Here is a 19,362-nt window from a genome sequence, read left to right on the forward strand (position 1 = left end):
AATAGTTGGGTCTGGAATTAATAGGTGAGGTTTGAAACATATATACGGTTTTGAGGGTCATCAGCATTCACATGAAAAGAGAGGATCAGTAGTATGTGTTCTGTTTTTTCATAATGTTAAGATTTTATTTAGGTATAGTTGCTTTACAAAGTTGTACTAATTTCTGCTGTACAACAAAGTGATTCAGTTGTATGTATACATATATGCCTTCTATTTCAGATTCTTTTCCCTCATAGGTTATCACAGAATATTGAGTAGAGTTCCCTGTGCTGTACAGTAGGTCCCCATTGACCATTTACTGCATATACAGAAGGAGAATAAAGGACTGTAATTAGACTCGTGGGAATTTCCAATTGCTTTCCTCTTCAATCAAAGAAAGTAGGTCATTTATTGACTTCTCATTCTTTCAATAAGAGAAAATAATATTTTTTAGAAAAAATGTATAAACAATTTTCCTTTCCTTCTTTACGTTTTGTGAAACTAAAAAAATTAAAAAGTTGTGAAATCTTAATTGTATGCTTTAGCTGATGCTATCAAACTGTGTTTTTAAAATTCAATTTATTGAAACTAAAACAAAAACAAGACAGTTCAAAATTTCTCCCACTGCTTTCACCCCACTTTTGACAACCACTGATCCGTTGTGTATCTGTGGGCTTCTTTTTTTAGGATTCCACATATAAGAGAGATCATATGGTCTTTCTCTCTCTGATTTACCTTACTTAGACTACTGACCTCAAATTCCATGTGTATTCTTAAAAATGGAGAGATTTCATTCTTTTTTTGGCTGAATAATAATCCATGTATATATACATATACATATATATAGAATATTATATTCATATATACCACAACTTTTTTATCCATTCATCCACTGATGGACACTTAGGTTGTTTTCTCTTGGCTATTGTACATAATGCTGAAATTGTCATTGGGTTCTGTATGTCTTTTCCAGTTAGTTTTTTCATTTTATTCAGATGAATACCCAGAAATGGGATTGCCAAATTAGTATGGTAGCTCTATTTTTAATTTTTTGAAGAACCTCCATACTTTTTTTCATTAGTGCCTGGACAGATTGACATTTTCACCAGCAGTGTAGTGGATTCCCTTTTCTCCGCATCTTCACCCTTATCTTGACCTTATTATCTCCTGAATTAACTATGGGCTTTCTACTTTGTTTTTTCTGGATTATTTTTGACAGTGCCCCTTTATTTACATAATTAAAGCAGATACCCTTTCATATCACAAACCCAAATACATTTTTATTGTTTCCTCTTTGTGCACAGAAGAAAACCTTGTCATCCTAACATGATTGGTATTCAAAGATCTTTCATTATTTGGCTGAAACCTGGATTGGCTGTGATTCTGAATTAAACTTTTCTAGAACCCCAGTTGAAATGAACTCCTTATTCTTTTATAATCATCTGTTTGCTATTGTAGCTGTTTTTCAATTTGAAATTTATGACTATACACAAGTCTGATCATTTGGGGATAAATTATCAAGGGCATAAATTGATTCTAAGCCATTGACAGACTTTGCCTATAATAGATATTCAATAATTTGCTGCTTATATTTAATAACAGTTCTAAAACATTGGTTGTAAATTGCTTGATGATTCTCATTCAGTTAAATTCCAGTTCAAATAAATGGTGTGAGTGTTCAGAAATATCTTATCTACTTTCCATATATGTCCCATGATTTTAGATCTCCATTGTTGCTCAGTATTCTATATTAATGCAAAGGTAGGTCCTAGTTTTGAACTTTATGTACTTCATTGGTCTCTTTTATAAATTTGGAACATAGGAAAAAAACTCAGAGCATATACTTCTTTGATTGTAACTATGTATTACTGCAGGCAATCTGACGTTCATGTTCATACAATAGACTCTTGCACTGTTTATGACTAGGCCAAACCTAAAAGGCAAAACCTTATCCAGGAGTTCACGTGTGGCGCAGTGGTTAATGAATCCGACTAGGAACCATGAGGTTGCGGGTTTGGTCCCTGCGCTTGCTCAGTGGGTTAACGATCCGGCGTTGCCGTCAGCTGTGGTGTAGGTTGCAGACGCGGCTCGGATCCCGTGTTGCTGTGGCTCTGGCGTAGGCCAGGGGCTACAGCTCCGATTCAACCCCTAGCCTGGGAACCTCCATATGCCGCAGGAGCGGCCCAAGAAATAGCAACAACAACAACAACAAAAAGGCAAAAGACAAAAAAAAAAAAAAAAAAAAAACTTATCCAAAACTCTGAGAGTTACAAACAATACTTTTGTAAATTTATTACATATAGTTTCAAAAGTTATATCCATAATAAATAAGTATTTGAATTGGATTCATGAGAAAAATAGTTCCTTATAGTTTAATTTTTACTTTGGATCTTGTCTTTGTAAAAATAATTAGATTTTGCCTACCTTTCTTTTTTTCCCTGAGAATAAATTTACCACCACATATTTGCTTAAATATAACGCATTCTTTTCTTAATTTAACTACTTTAAGAAAAATAAGCTGAGGGATGGGCCAAAAAATATACATTTTATTATATTTTTATGCTAAGCAACACCAGGGAGCAATAAGCTATTTATTTTCTTATTTCTGCAATCAGTTGTCCTATACTTGACAGTTATCTGAAAAAAAAAAGTATATGTCGATGATTCAAATAATAAAAAGATAGTGAAAGATAAAGGGAAAATCTGGAGGAGAAAAGAAGGGTGAAAATGTTTCATATTTTATTAATATTAAAACACTTATTTCTACTGTATGCATGCATTTATTTTTTGAAGACTAAAACTTTTATCTACTTGATTAAGCAGTACTCCTGGAGAGAGGCTAAAATATAATATTTGCTATCTCACCGCTTTTTCTATTCTTAACAACATAGGATTTTATAAACTTATTATACGGTTGCATTTCTAGATTTTTATAATATATGCAAAATATATTTTATTAAGAATAGTTAAGAATTCTATTCATAGTACCTTAGGTTATTTCATCATAAAGCAGATTTTATTTTGATTATGTAATGTCAGAAATTTTCCATCTTTAAGGAAATTAGAGCTTTTCTTACACATCCATTAACGTATGCTTGCAAAAAGCAAGCACTCCCAGCCACCACCACCTTCAGTAAGCAACATGGGGATAGTGAATCAGAAATAATTATGCTCTGTTTTCTTCTGAAATTCAACCCATGAATTAGTTAATTTATATGGAGATCTGCTAAGCTCACCATGCCATTTGTAGTTCTTAATCCTTCTTTTATTAGCTATACTTATGAGAAAATTATACCATTATTTTCCTACAAGCCTCAAGTCTCAACTAATTTGTATAGTCAAAAATATTTTCAAGTGGTTTTTCTTTCCAACTAAAGAATTATTCACACTCTGTGCCTCAGTTTGACTGATTGTTTCTCATTATTTTTACATGTGTACTTTATTTTGTTGTTAAGAATAAGCACTCAGGAAGCACAGTCATAACAGGACTTGAAGTTTGTTGTATTTGTCCGTGGTCATTGGCCTTTATTTATCTGTCCACCAGTTCTATTGCCTTTCCCCACTGGCAGGATTTTTTTGTTTGTTTGGTGCTAGTGACTTACTAACATTATTTTTTATAAAGACAAGGTTGATTTATGAGTAAAGAGAAAAGATATTCTGTCTTCTAAACTCTAGAATTCTGGTAGTTAATCTGACAGTGGTAGAAGTTTTCCAGCAATATTTTGTCACAATTGAAAGTGTTATTGGAATACAAAGTATGCCCATTATTAATCTATATGCTTCCCCTCCCACATACTAAGTCTTTAAGATTCAAATTTTATTTTCATCAATATTTTTGAAATGTTACATTTTACAAAGATTTGTTATTTTGGCTCTTATTTTTAATTCTAATTTTGTAAAATCACAAAATTTAAATAAGCAGTCAAAACACCATTTTATTGTTTCATTAAATTTATTATGGCATAGATTTGAAGAAATTTAAGTTCTGATCTCCTTAGAACATCAGAGGCATATACATTAAGGAGGTTAGACTTGGAAGTTCCTGTTGAGGCTCAGTGGTAATGAACCCAACTAGTATCCATGAGGACACAGTTTCAATCCTTGGACCCCTTCAGTGGATTAAGAATCCAGTGTTGCACAAGCTGCAGTGTAGGCAGCAGAAGTAGCTCAGATCTGGAGTTGCTGTGGCTGTAGATTAGGCCGGTGGCTACAGCTCTGATTCAGCCCTTACCCTTAGCCTGGGAATCTCCATCTGCCACGGGTATGGCCCTAAAAAAACAAACACAAAAAAAGCCAAAAAAAAAAAAAAAAAAAAAAAAAGGAGTTTAAACTGTAAAGTAGATATTTAAAAGGGGGATGTGTCAAGTGGACCATGCACATCTCCCAGGGAACATGCCTCGTCAGCCACCCCGTGACTGGAGAAACATAGGCAAGTAGGGATTATTTGGAGATGAGGTCAAAAAGGTAACTGGGACTCAGTTTTTGTAAGTTTTAAAGCATTATGAAAGCATTTGGCTTTTATAAGTCACAAAGGAAGATACTAAGTTTTGAGCAGATATATGACATGCACTAAATTATATTCTATAGGGATCATTATGGATTATGAACACTTTGATGAGGGTAGATTGTGGACTAATTAGGGTATTGTTTTAGGATATGACATTAATTCAAGTGAGGGGTGGCGATGGCTTTTAGTAGTAGAAGTGATCAGAAGTGACTGGATTCTTGTTAAAGGATTTATTGATAGATTTGATGTGGAGTACAACAAAAAATAGAGGTGTTCAAGATGAATTCAAGGATTTGGGCTTAATCAGTTAGAAAAATGAAGTTGTCATGTGTGTAACAGGGAAGACTGAGAACAGGTTGTGTCTAGTAAAGATGAGTTCAGTCTTGAACATATTAAAGTTCATTTGCCTATTAGTTAACTGTGAAGGTATGTAAGTATGAAAGGCTGACATTTAAATGTATGTGTCTGGGGGTGGGGGGCGTGGGGACTCTGTGCTAGAGTTGTAGATTTTGAAGTTGTCTGCATAGAAATGTCATTTAAAGTCTTGGTACTGGATGAAATCCCTCACGGAGGCAGTGTATACAGAAAAACTAAAACAAGCAAACAAAAGAGAGATAGAGAGTGTATTCAGAAACATTCCAATATTAACTCTTAGGAAAGAGGAGAGAAAACCAGCCAAGAAGACCAAAAAGGTGGGCTGACGATGTCAGAGGAAACCAAGGACAGTGGTGTGCTTAGAGGAGACCAACAACAGGTAATGTATTTGAAGAGTGCTTTCATATCAAGTAGGTTGTTGACAGAAAATAGACTGTTAGACTTAGCAACATTGATTGTCCCTGACAATGTGTAAAAATGTTACTCACATACACACAAATGAATTTTAGTGAAAGTATGACTGACACTATTAGAATGGTCTCAAAGGAAAACAAGGAAGAGAACAAGGCAATTAGAGAATGTATGAGTAGCACTTCATAGCAAGTTGCCGAAAAGGGGAAGGAAAAAGTGAGGTCAAGAGAAGTTCTTTTTTTGTTTGTTTGTTTTTTCTTAATCTATAAGAGAAATAATTATGTTTGAATATTCATGAGAGTTACTAATAGAGAGGTGAAAAGTTGAAACAACAGAAAGAAACATGAATCACTGGACCAATAATTTTAAGTAGGCAAGGAAGAATGGAATCTAGAGGAGAGGAGAGTATTAAGAACAGAGTTCATTCATATCAACAGAAAGGTGATCAGAATTATGTGGGCACAACTTCTGACAGATGGGGATGGGATTTCATGACAGATGTCTTTTCATCTGCTTTGATTTTATCAGTGTGTGAAAAAGTGTGTGCATGTATGTATTCCTATGCATACTTATGCATAGGTTATTATTGCCTATAAAATGAATATCTGAAAAGAGTTTAAAACCATAAAACCATTTAAAATAAGTATGTCAAGTAAACTTTTTCCTTTTTTTTTTTTTTTTTTTTGGTCTTTTTGCCTTTTCTAGGGCCGCTTCCCGCTGCATATGGAGGTTCCCAGGCTAGGGGTCTAATCAGAGCTGTAGCCGCTGGCCTATGCCAGAGCCACAGCAATGCCAGATCCAAGCCATGTCTGCAACCTACACCACAGCTAACGGCAACGCTGGATCCTTAACCCTTAACCCACTGAGCAAGGCCAGGGATCAAACCTGCAACCTCATGGTTCCTAGTCAGATTCATTAAGCACTGAGCCGTGAAGTGGTTTACTTGAGGAGTTCCTGCATCTGTGTTGCTGACTGAGATAGCTCAAAACTGCATTTAGATTACATGCCATATATTGATCACATTACCTGTGTTGTATGATATATCACTGTAACTTATTTTATACATAGTGGTTTGTACCTCTTAATCCCCTTTCTCTATCTTGACCCGCAACACCTCTCTCTCCTCACTCTCTATATCTGTAAGACTGTTTCTATTTTGTTATATTTATTTATTTTTAGGTACCACATATAAGTGATAACATATGGTTTTTGTCTTTCTCTGTCTGACTTATTTCACTTAACATAATACCCTCCAGGCCCATCCATTGTTGTTGCAAATGGCAAAATTTTTATGTTTTTTATGGCTGAGTAGTATTCCATTATACATATGGTATATATGCCACATTTTTATGGCTGGGTAGTTTTCCATTATATATCTTTATATATATATAAAATGGAATACTATATGTAGTGTATTTATATATAGAATATATATATATATATTTATTCACCACGTCTTTATTCATTCTTCTGTTGATGGACTCTTAGGTTGTTCTTACATCCTAGGGATTGTAAACAGTGCTGTTGTGAACATTGGAGTGTATGTATCTTTTCAAAATAGTGTTTTAATTTTCTTTGGATATATTTCCAGGAATGGAATTGCTAGATCATAGATCTATTTTTAGTTTTGGGAGGAACCTCCCTACTGTTTTCCACAGTGGTTACACCAATTTACATTCTCACCACTACTGTGCAAGGGTTCTGTTTTCTCCACATCCTTGTCAACATTTGTTATTTATGGTCTTTTTGATGATGGCCATTCAGATAGGTGTGAGGTACTATCTCACTGAGGTTTCGATTGGCGTTTTTCTGATAATTAGTGATACTGAACATCTTTATATGTGTCTGTTCACCATTTTTACGTCTACTTTGGAAAAATGTCTATTCAGGTCTCCTCACTTTTTAATTGGGTTGTATTTTGATATTGATTTACATGAGGTTTTTTTTTTTTTTTTTTTGTCTTTTTGCTATTTCTTTGGGCCGCTCCCGTGGCATATGGAGGTTCCCAGGCTAGGGATTGAATTGGAGCTGTAGCCACCGGCCTACGCCAGAGCCACAGCAACGCAGGATCCGAGCCGCGTCTGCAACCTACACCACAGCTGACGGCAACGCCGGATCTTTAACCCACTGAGCAAGGGCAGGGACCGAACCTGCAACCTCATGGTTCCTAGTCGGATTCGTTAACCACTGCGCCACGATGGGAACTCCCCTACATGAGCTTTTTATATATGTTGGATATTAACCTCTTTTTTGTCACATAACTTACAAATACTATCTCTCTCATTCAGTAGGTTGTCTTTTCATTTTGTCGACGATTTCCTTTGTTGTGTAAAAGCTTTTAAGTTTAATTAGGTCCCATTAGCTTACTTTTGCTTTTGTTTTCTTTGCTTTAGGAGACAGAGTTTAAAAATATGTATATTGCTATGATTTATGTCAGATTGTCCTGTCTCCATTTTCTTTTAGGAATTTTATGGTTTTAGATCTTACATTTAGGTACTTATTTCATTTTGAGTTTATTTTTGTATATGGTGTGAAAAGATATTCTAATTTCATTCTTTTACATGTAGTTGTCCAGTGGTGCTGGAAAACCTGGAGAGCTGTATGTAAAAGCCCTAAGAGTATTTCTTAGCTTTTCTCTGCTTCAGTTTTCTCACTTGTAAAATAGAGTTATTAATAATACTACTTACATCATGAGTTGTAATGAGGATTGAATGAGTTGATATATGTAGTATTCTTAGTGTCTAAGACTAACTAAACTTTAAATAGTCAAAGGAACATTTGGTCATAAATACTGAATGTGACCAAAACATAAGAAAATAGCTTTGTAGTAAAGATCCTGAATTGCATTTCCCAAGAAAACAGCCCTCTGGTCCCAGTCCTGCTTGGCCTTCTGTAGACTGAGATTCTTTTTACTACTATGTCAAAATGTCCTACTTACTTCCTACTGTCTCATGTGCCCAAATGATAGATACGCACTGCTTTGCAAGTCACACCGTGGTGTAACCTTCCTCATAAACCAGATTCCCAGGGAGGAGGGGTGATCTATCTTGATATATTTTAAAGAGTCTAAGCAAGATGAAACTTAGGCCTTGAAGTTAGGTCTCTATTTTTTTCTCAAGATTTGAACAACAGTGTCAAGTGCTAATTTATACACATCTTATTCTTTGATGCCATGCAATTTTTAGTTTAATAAGGTACAGAAATATCGATGGAGTTTATTACCTTCAAGTATGAAAATTAGTATCCGAGTTGCATTCTAGAAATTTTATACAGAAACATGTGATTTGTCTTTCCCATCTTTGTTTTTTTGTTTGTTTGTTTGTTTTTGCTATTTCTTGGGCCGCTTCCATGGCATATGGAGGTTCCCAGGCTAGGGGTCTAATCGGAGCTGTAGCTGCCAACCTACGCCAGAGCCACAGCAACGCGGGATCCGAGCCGGGTCTGCAACCTACACCACAGCTCACGGCAACGCCAGGTCGTTAACCCACTGAGCAAGGGCAGGGACCGAACCTACAACCTCATGGTTCCTAGTCAGATTCGTTAACCACTGCGCCACGACGGGAACTCCTGTCTTTCCCATCTTAAAACAATAAATAGAATCAAAAAATAATATTTATTGAACTGACCCTTATATATTAAAGAGAATCATGAAATGTTATGTACACTTTTAGAAACACCTAATGTAGGTGAAACAATTTCAGACTAGGGACACTTGAGAAAGTTATAGGAAGGAAAGATCTTGTGTACATTAAAAAAGATAATTAGGAAGAAAACAATTTTTTCTTCTTTAATCTTTTTGGCTCCTCTTGCATTCTCATATTTTTTAAAATATAAGATATAAGGATAAGACAAGACACATAAGTGAAAAATTTATCTGTGTTCATTGGAGATCAGCAGTTCTGCCTACACATTGGTAAAGTGCTTGCTTTTTGAAAGGTTGGCAGGATGCAAGGATGGCAGTGAGTGAAAAAGTGATGTACAGAGACCTCTAGAGACTGGAAAGCTTAACTACACTTAATGCTCTGCAGATATGGTTCAATGCCATACTGTAATTGAATTACGCAGGGAGCTATAATACAGCTATAAAGAGAACAAGGTACCATTCTATTCCTAGTGATGTGGTTAAAATCAGTGTTCTCAGAAGCCGTATGCTTTTGGCTATTTTCCCCTTAATGAGGTAATTAAGGTAAAATATGCTTTATATTTGCTCTACTGCAAAAACAATGATTAAACAACAGATGTTCATACCCCCAAAATATAAATTATCAATGTGTGCAGAATATTTATTTTTTAAAAAAACATAGTAAGCATTTACTGTTTCTATGACATAAGGATATTCTGTTTACCTTACTGTTTTTATTTGTCTTTTTTTTAAAAAAAGCTGGTTTACTCACATTTAGTTTCCTTTTTTGAAGGACTTTGCCTTTTAATATCTTTGACTTTGGCTGGGAAACTTTAAATGTTCAATATATTAGTCCTATAAGAATTTATTGGAATGAAAACGCTTTACAATGTTCACAGTGTTGTAAACATTTTACAATCACTTGTTTCCTCATATTAACTGTTTTGTCTCTATACTCTAAATTGTAAATGTTGAATACTTCCTGCTACAAAGAAACAGATCAATTAAATGTATTTCCACCCCTCCCTCTTTTTCCAGAAGACTTCTGTGTATTAGTCATTAGTACATTAGGGTTCTCAGCATTAGATGGCCAGATGAGTCTGGATACACAAAACTGTGTATTAGAAATCATAACAAAATCAATACATAGAAGTTAGCACAGTTACGACAAAATGGTAAAAAGTAGAGGCACAGCAATTTGTTAGAGAGGAAAGAACCAGTTAGGAAATAGGTGAATTGCAATGATAATTAAAAAGTAGCTTTTTCTTTCAAGGAAAAGTAAGATTATTAAATTAGCCTCTACAGTATATGTACAGAGTAACTAATGATTGGAATAAAAAATCATCAGGAGAAATAGTTTGTAACAATCACATGCTTATGATAACTGAAATCTTTTTGGCGTTGCCCATGCAAAGGATAATAAATTTAAGAAGTTTCATTTTGATAAAATTTTAGGGTAAGGTGTAACTGATAAAGAGATTCACTTCTGAAATCAGGTTTCTGAGAGAATGCAAAGAGGTCCATGGAGATAAGCCTTCTGAGGAAGGAGAGAAGGAACAGGTGATAGCTGACTTTGAAGCTGGTGGAAATAAGACAAACTTTTTTTTTTTTTTTCAGGGCTGCATTGGCGGCATGCGGAGGTTCCCAGGCTAGGGATCAAATTGGAGTTGTAGTTGCTGGCCTATGCCACAGCCACAGCAATGCCAGATCTGAGCCCTGTCTACAAGGTACACCACAGCTTGCGGCAACGATGGATCCTTAACCCACCGAGGGAGGCCAGGGATTGAACCTATGTCCTCACAAATACTAGTCAGATTCGTTTTCACTGAGCCATGACAGGAATTCCAAGACAAACTTTTCTTATTTCGCCATGTTTCTTAAGCTTTCCTTTACTCAGAATGACACACTGTCAGCTTTCAGGGAAGATCTTCTAATATCTTACTTGCATTACTAATGTTTATTTAATTTTTATATTTGACTGAGGAAAAAAAAGGGGAGAAATTTATTTTGAGAGGTATTAGCCAAAATCTGAGTACACATGTATAGCCACCTTGGAGAAATGTATAACTATGATTATCACATGCTCACATTTCTGAGAAATCATCATGCTGCTTGAGTATATAAAGTAATTCTGGGAGTTCCAGTGTGGCTCAGTGTTAACAAATCCGACTAGGAACCATGAGGTTGCTGGTTCAATCCCTGGCCTTGCTCAGTGGGTTGAGGATCTGGTGTTGCCGTGAGCTGTGGTGTAGGTCACAGACTCGGCTCGGATTCCGCATTGCTGTAGCTGTGGTGTAGGTCGGTGGCTACCGCTCCGATTAGATCCGTAGCCTGGGAACCTCCATATGCCGCAGGTGCGGCCCTAGAAAAGACAAAAAAATAAAAAAAATAATAATTCTGCCATTCCAAGGTAGCATATGTCATCATTGATTAGCTTTGACTGTTCCCGACCCTTGTGTAAATGGAATCAGGTAATATGTACACTTTTGTTTCTGGTCTTTCATTCAACATGCTTTTGAGATTCTACAGTGTTTTTGTTTATCAGAAGTGTATTTTTTTATTGTTATACTAAATTCTATTATTTTTGAAAAAGAAAAAATACATAGTATATTTCTCCATTCTCCTAAGGATGGGAATTTGGGTTGTTTCCAGTTTGGAGTTATGAAAAAGTAGTTATGAACATTCTTATATGTGTCATTGCACTTAATGCCCTTGGGTTTACACCCAAGAGTGGACATTTTTGATGATAGTGTAGGCATATATCCAGTTCATCAGAAGGTGCAGGAGTGTTTCCAAGGGGATGTAAAAATTTACCCTCTCATGAGCATAAATGGGCCTTCTCTTTGCTCTATAACATCTCTTGTCAATCTTTTAAAAGTTAGTAAGTCATAGGTGTGTAGTAGTATTTCACTATAGCTTTAATTTACGTTGCACTAGTGATTGATGATGTTGAATGTCTTTTCATATGCTTACTGGCTGCTTGAGTGAAGTGCCTATTCAAGTGTTTGACCAGTTTTTTTGTTTCTCTGTTTGCTTGTTGGTTAATTTGTTGGAGCCTTTTATATATTCTAGATTTCAGTTTTTAGTCTCAGCTGGCTTTATCTGCCTCTTCATTTATTTACCAGCTTTATTTACTTGCCTTCCTTCCCTGCTCCGCACATTTTTTGTTTTTGTTTTTGTTTTTTGGGGGGAGATGAATTGTCTATATTTAATCAATTAGCATTAAAAGTATTCACACTACATACAACTTCATAACATCCAGGTCCGAGGGCACCTGTAAAAAAAGGAACCTTCCAACCTCTATCCTTCTACAGGTGGGCTAAACTAAAAATTTGAATCCTGATGAAATCTATTGGGTCATTTTTTTCAAATATATTTAAAATATATTTCATGCTTTTTAGTCTTAAGAACTACTTTTTAAGGTATTTTCCAGTGTTTTCCTTTAGGAACTGAGTTGTTTTATCTTTCATGTTACATATAAGTCTAAGATCCACTTTAAAGTAACTTCTGCTTATGGTATTTGAGAGGTACTTTTTGTTTCTTTGTTTTTTTAGGTCTGCACCTGTGGCATATGGAAGTTCCTAGGCTAGAGATTGAATCAGAGCTTTAGCTGCCGGCCTATGCCACAGCCACAGCAACAGCGACATGGGATCCAAGCTGAGTCTGCAAACTATACCACTGGATCATTAACCCACTGAGCGAGGCCAGGGATTGAACCTCTATCCTCATGGATAGTACTCAGGTTCATTACTGCTGAGCCATGATGGGAACTCCCTACTTTTTTTAAATACATTATCTGGTTTTTTCAGTATTTCCTTCCACATTGAATTGCATGAGTGTCTTTATCATGACTTAGTGAAAATTTATTTCTGGATTTCTGCTATCCTCTTCCATTGCTCTTTTTGTCTGTTCTTATAAATGCTTCTGCATTTCTATGTACGTTTTATTTAGCATATTCTTGTTGATTTTCACACACACAAAAAAACTCAGTTTGGACTTTGGAGTTAAGTATGTAGATCAGTTAGAATAACTGATATTTTAAAATATTGTCCCCTACAATCCTTGAACACAGTACTTTTTTTCCATGTATTTCATTTAATTTCTCTTGGAAACATTTTATGGTTCTCAGTGTAGTGGAACTCTGGCACATTTTAAAGAATTAATGTATTATTTAAAATGATAATTACAATCAATGATAATTTTAATTTACCAAGAAATGTAGTATTATTATTATCATTGCATCTTGGCTTCCTTTCCTCCCTTTGCATTTAATTTCTTTGTTGCTGAGTTCTTCATTTTCAGGATTGTCTTGGCTTAGACGATAGGAAGTAGATTCCATATGAATTATAGGATGGTTTTTCTATCTCTGAAAAAGAAGTATTGGAATTTTGATAGGCATTACATTGAATCAGTAAATAATTATCTCTGGATAATTCAATATTGTAACAATATTAAGTTTTATAGTACATAAACATGAATATCTTTCCATTTATCTGTGTCCTTAATTTCCTTCAGTAATGTGTTGTAGTTTTAATTCTTTTTCTCTCACCTCCTTGGTTAGTTCCTAACTATTTGATTCTTTTTGATACTGTTGTAAATTACATTATTTTCTTAAATTCATTTCCAGATTACTCATTATTAGTAAATAACATCGCAACTGATTTTTCTGTTGACTTTGTATATGCTGCTTTACTGGATTTATTCTAAATTTTTGTGTGTATGTTTGTGTGTGTGCAATTTTTAAGATTTTATATATATAAGCTCGTATCATCTGTGAACAGAGATAATTTTACTGCTTCTTTTCTAATTTGGATAACTTCATTTTTTATTTTCAACCACTTGCTTTGACTACATTGCTTTGTTGAACAGAAGCAGTGAAAGCTGGCATCCTTCCCTTGTTCCAGAACTTAAAGGAAAAGCTTTTAGTATGTCAGCAATGAGTATTATGTTTACTGTGGGTTTTTCATATTTGGCTTTTATTATGTTCAGGTAATTTCCTTCTATTCTTAGTTTGTTGAGTATTTTTGTCATGAAAGTTATTGAATTTTATCAAATTCCTGTTGTACATAAATTGAGACAATCCTTTTTTATTTTTTTATTTTTTGGTGTCCTTTGTTCTGTTAGTGTGGTATAGTTCGTTGATCAGTTTTCATATGTTGAACCATCTTAATATTCCAGTAATAAATTCCACTTAGTCGTGGTGTATAATCTTTTAATACGCCACTGATTTTGGCATGCTAGGATTTTGTTAAGAATTTTTGAATCAGTATTCATAAGGTATATTGTCTGTAGTTTTCTTTTCTTGTAGTGTCTTTGTCTAAAGGGTATCAGTACAACACTGGCCTCATAAAATGAATTTTTAAAAAAAGGAGTTGCTGGGAGTTCCCGTCGTGGCGCAGTGGTTAACGAATCCGACTAGGAACCATGAGGTTGCAGGTTCGGTCCCTGCCCTTGCTCAGTGGGTTAATGATCCGGCATTGCCGTCAGCTGTGGTGTAGGTTGCAGACGCGGCTCGGATCCTGCGTTGCTGTGGCTCTGGCGTAGGCCGGTGGCTACAGCTCCAATTCGACCCCTAGCCTGGGAACCTCCATATGCCGCGGGAGCGGCCCAAGAAATAGCAAAAAGACAAAAAAAAAAAAAAAAAGGAGTTCCTGTTGTGACTCAGTGTTTAATGAATCTGACTAGGAACCATGAGGTTCCTGAACTCGCTCAGTGGGTTAAGGATCCGGCGTTGCCGTGAACCGTGGTGTAGGTTGCAATCAAGGCTTGGATCCACCATTGCTGTGGCTGTGGTGTAGGCCAGCAGCTACCGCTCCGATTGGACCCCTAGCCTTGGAACAACCTCCATATGCCACTGGTGCGGCCCTAGAAAAGGCAAAAAGACAAAAAAAAAAAAAAAAAAAAAGGATTTTTTCCTTGTCTTCAGTTATTTTGGAAAGTTTGGGAAGGACTGGTATAATTCTCATATTCTTTCCTTGGCCCATTGTAAGCTAGGCCATATAGGAAAATAGGAAATCAGCTTTTCTACCTTTAGCTAAGAGTGTAATTCATAAACAAAATTACATCTCACTGTAGGGTGTATTATATAAATTAAGACTGTTTTTAAAGACATGATAATGCAGCAGTGATAAATCCTGTTATGTCTTCATTTAATTTAGTAGTCCGACTCCTAACTAGAGAGATCTTGAGAGATTACATACTACTGCAAACTCTACAACATGGTAGGCTCCATTGCAGTTACCATTTTTGGATGCAGTACTATCTTTGCTAGCACAGATAAATGTAACCACAGGTATTTATATGCAGGTATTGGAATGACAACATTTTTTAAAAGTTTCTTCCAGGAAAGAATTTGAAGTACTAAAAGCAGGATAAATACATTTAAAAAATGGTCACAGGGTGGCAGATATGGAGCTGATACTCAGACCCAACAGCATGGGCCCTCACTTACCCAAGTGGTTTAGCTACTGCCATTCCAAGTATTCAGCCTGCTATCAACAGAAAACAGTATTGAGATCTTAAAATGGTATCACTCTTTGAGGACACTGACGTGCCACTTGGTGATACGTTGATATATGGGGTTTCCTCTAAGACCAGACATTTATTCTGATAGGAATAGATACAAATTCCAAGTATAAGTTTGCCTTTTTGGTATGTAATTCCTTAGCCATCACCAGTATATGAAGGCTAATGAAGTGTTTGTTCTATTGGCACAGGATCCCTCATACCCTGGAGTATGTCCAGAGGAGCCATTTTACAGTGAAGAATATGGTGAATTAGGCCCACGACAGTGGGATTCACTGGTCTTATCATATACCACATCAGCTAAAAGCTGCCATTTTGATAGAGCATTGGAATAACATGTGAAGTCATAGTTGTTGTAACACCTCTGATTTGATACTTTAAAATGACAGTCATTATCCAGAATGTAGAATATCTTCTCATAAAAGATATTTATGTAGCATGTAGCCCAAATAGGAAGATTACGTAGGTCTATATATAAAGTAATGAAAACTGTAGTGGCCCTAATTATAATCGATCCCAATAACTCACTTGAGGAATTTATCTGCCTGTCCTCCCAGCATTAGAGGTTCTGGTTTACAAAGGAGAAACATTTCTATCTGGGACACACCAGGAGTCCCACTGAGTTATAGAGGTATGGCTACTGTCTGGACACTTTGGGTCATTTTTGCCCATGATCCATCCAGCACGTAAGAAGAGGAAGAACCATTCTCACATGTGTAACTTATTATAATATTCAGGAGAGGAAGAGTGCTGGAAAATAATGGAGGGGTATGATTGTACCCAGACAGTCCATTTGGACTGTTCTTCAATTTTGATAGAAAATATACAACTGGCCTGAGAATGGCATGGTAGCCAGAGTCCCAGACTCCTCATGGATGAGGACCTGAGTCACACCATCAGCTAAGCCAGCAGAGATGCTAGTGGAAGTTGAAGGAATGATAGAGTAGGGAGAAAATGAGTATCATTTTGTCACTGAAATGAGTTGTCATCATATGGATTACAGTTCACCCCACTAACTTTCCTTGACTAAGTTTCCTTGAAGAAGAAAGGCTCAACGGAATCTTAGAGAACTGTTCCTTGATTGTCTATGCAAAGCATATCTGAATGAGGTGGACCATGGAGGACACACAGATATGCTATCTATGATTCCCCTTCAAGGAAGGGATTGTTGCTTCAGCTGGAAGGCGTGCTGGCAGTAGAAGGCCTTTAGCTGTGGCCCTTTTAGGAATTGCCTCAGTTGTTCAGAGCCGCTTTGCCCATGTGATCTGAGGTAATAGTCGACAGCTAGTGAATAGTCAGGGTGAGAGTGTAGAATCTAGCTCAATGGGAACAACTCTCATAGACCATTTCGGCTTCCCAAACCCAGACAGTATTAGCTGAAATTGTCAGGCTTGAATCTAACTTGACTTCCTTATTCAACTTTACTTCTTTTTCCTCCCTCTAAGGGCCTTCCTTAATAAATATCTTGAACATTAAATTTTTTTCGCAATCTGCTTCCTACCAAACAAAACCTGCAGCAAATTCTGTTACTTGACCCATACACTTTTGCTTAATGTATTTTGAGGTTACATTATTTGACCTAGTAGTGTTAAGTCCTTAGGATTGGTTTTTCTTTTTGTAATGCAAGTGCCTGGCTTAAGCTTTGATTGCCAAGGAATCTGCTACAAAAACCATCCATTTCAAAGAAGCATCAGCTTCAAAGAAGGCTGTCTGGGATAAACACATTGCCAGTCTTAGGACTAGATAAAGAGCGAAGCTGCATTTCCCCACTTGAGGCTGCTTTATTTTAGAGATTTCAGTTGATTTCCATAACTGACCATTTGGGACACTTTGTTTTTTCTCTTCCTGCATCTCAAATTTCTACTCTTATATTTTAAAATCATCAATGAAGAGTGAATTTGTGAATCTAGACACCATCCTTGACCCTGATAAGAGAGCTCTCAGGCATTTCTAACAGAGGTCATTACTATGCACAAGCTGAGATCAGCATAAAACAGATCTGTACAGTTTTATGAATAGTATGTATTAATTGGATATTGTAAATTATATCCTTATTAAATAACTATCTTTGCTCTCTGGGGATTTTTTCTTAAATTGTATTTTGAGATTAATTTTGTTACCTCTGCTTTATTATTGTTTTGCCTGTTTACTATTTTCTTTAAAAAATATACATCTTTCTTTTTGGTGTGTATTTTATAAGCAGCATATATTTAGATCTTTTAAAAGGCCAGTTTAATAGTGATCTTTTAATAGGGGAGCTGAAATTCTTTATAGCTGTGATTTGTATGAATGACATTACTGACTTTATACTTGTGTTTCTCTTATTCCTTTTTATCCTTTTATTTATTTGTTTTTTTTTTCAATCTCTTGGTATGTGTTTTATGTTTAGGGTTTTTGTTTTGTTTTTGTTTTTCTTACTCTCCAGCGATTTGAGATGCATATGCCACTCTTATATTTGGCAGTGGTCAACATAAAGTTTCGAGTAGCCACATCAGCTTTTCAAAGCCTTGGCAGAGTTTGCAGGGAAAATAACTTCACAACCAAAAGAGCATAAGCATGGTATGCATTTTAATTTATACTTGATCCTAAGAAATTCATTTTGGAAATGAGTTTTTCAACAGTTTTTCCTTAGTAACATAAGGCAATGAGCAATTTAGATACACAAGAACATTTTACATTTTTGGATCGAAATTTAGTAATTTTAGAAATTTTTGTTTACATTTTTTAAATAACTAACAGTAAACTAACTCAAATTCGGTTTGAAGTTGAAAGGAATTTATCACAGTTTGTGAGTATTTATGTAGAATTCCTCTTGAAACCAAAATAATTTTATTGGAATCAGCCATAGTTTACTTAACAACACATTTAGAAAATACTGTGTATATTTTCCCAGCAAACCAACCATTCAGAACCCACAGATTTGATATTTCTGCTAACCTTTTCATCAAAAGCTGTTTCAAATAAGATATGAGATTAGCAAAATGATTACTTTAAATTTTCTATTTTAGTGTAATCAAATAGTTCACATTTCTAGATTGCATTTTTTAATTGACTAGTATTATTTTACTCAGCCCAGCTGTTTTTGACAGGCAGAAAAGTGCAATTTAGAAGAAGTGGCAAGTGAAGTTTGTTATCTAACTATAGAGATAGAAAATTACCTCTGGTGCCAAATACAAGGGGAATCTGTAAAATACAAGTAAAATGAAATGCCCCAATTCTCAATAATGACATAAGGAACCGGACATGGAGAGCATTTGAGTATTTGCTTTGACTATATCAGGCAATCTATTCTAACTCATATTTTGTGTTAAGATATTTGAATTTCTCGGGGATATTATATAATATAAAACGTACTTTTAACATTACCAACTAATAACTTGTGTTTATTCCATATTTCCAGTTTATACCAATTCAGTTTTTATTTCTTATGCTAAATATTGCAATAAATATGCTCTAGTCTAGGTCATTAATAACAAAAATAGATTAGGCGTAAAAATTATTGATGCAAAACTATCATCAGTTTTTATTATTTAAATTTTATAGTTATTTATTAACATAATTAGTTGTATAGTTTTTTAGTTTAATTAATGTGATGTGGAAATAATGTGCCAAGTCATACATAGAATTACTGTAATATTAAAATATATTCCATCAATAAATAGAAATTTAAATAATTGCCAGCAATAATACACATTTTAAAATCATCATTGACCACTTTGTACCTAAATCTCATTTCCTGTCAATAAATTTTTTGAATTAGATATGGATTTTCATATTACATATAAATCTATGTATAATTTTAATTTTATTATGATAAAATACATATAACATTAAATTTGTGATCTTAACCATTTTGAAGTCTATAGTTTAGTGGTGTAAAGTACATTTATATTGCTCTGCAACTATCACCACCATTCATCTTCAGTACCATTTTCTCTCACAA

At 35.2% G+C, this 19,362-nt stretch overlaps 1 long non-coding RNA gene across 10 annotated transcripts in view; it reads left to right on the top strand.

The window, feature by feature from the left end:
• The window catches only part of LOC102166855 (uncharacterized), a 550,511-nt gene that overhangs the window by 140,752 nt on the left and 390,397 nt on the right, over positions 1-19,362 (top strand). The window contains exon 3 of one of the 10 annotated variants that reach the window (XR_014812968.1): positions 5,142-5,240. The exons of the other annotated variants lie outside the window; for them this stretch is intronic. This is a non-coding gene — a long non-coding RNA (uncharacterized LOC102166855). The remainder of the gene's footprint in view (positions 1-5,141; positions 5,241-19,362) is intronic. 10 annotated transcript variants of the gene reach the window in all.

Source organism: Sus scrofa, chromosome 8 (assembly GCF_054392235.1).
Source record: "Sus scrofa isolate SSC_HxYL_T2T_F1_AM1 chromosome 8, Sscrofa_HxYL_maternal_Yorkshire_Landrace_v2.0, whole genome shotgun sequence".
Classification (NCBI taxonomy): Eukaryota; Metazoa; Chordata; class Mammalia; order Artiodactyla; family Suidae; genus Sus; species Sus scrofa.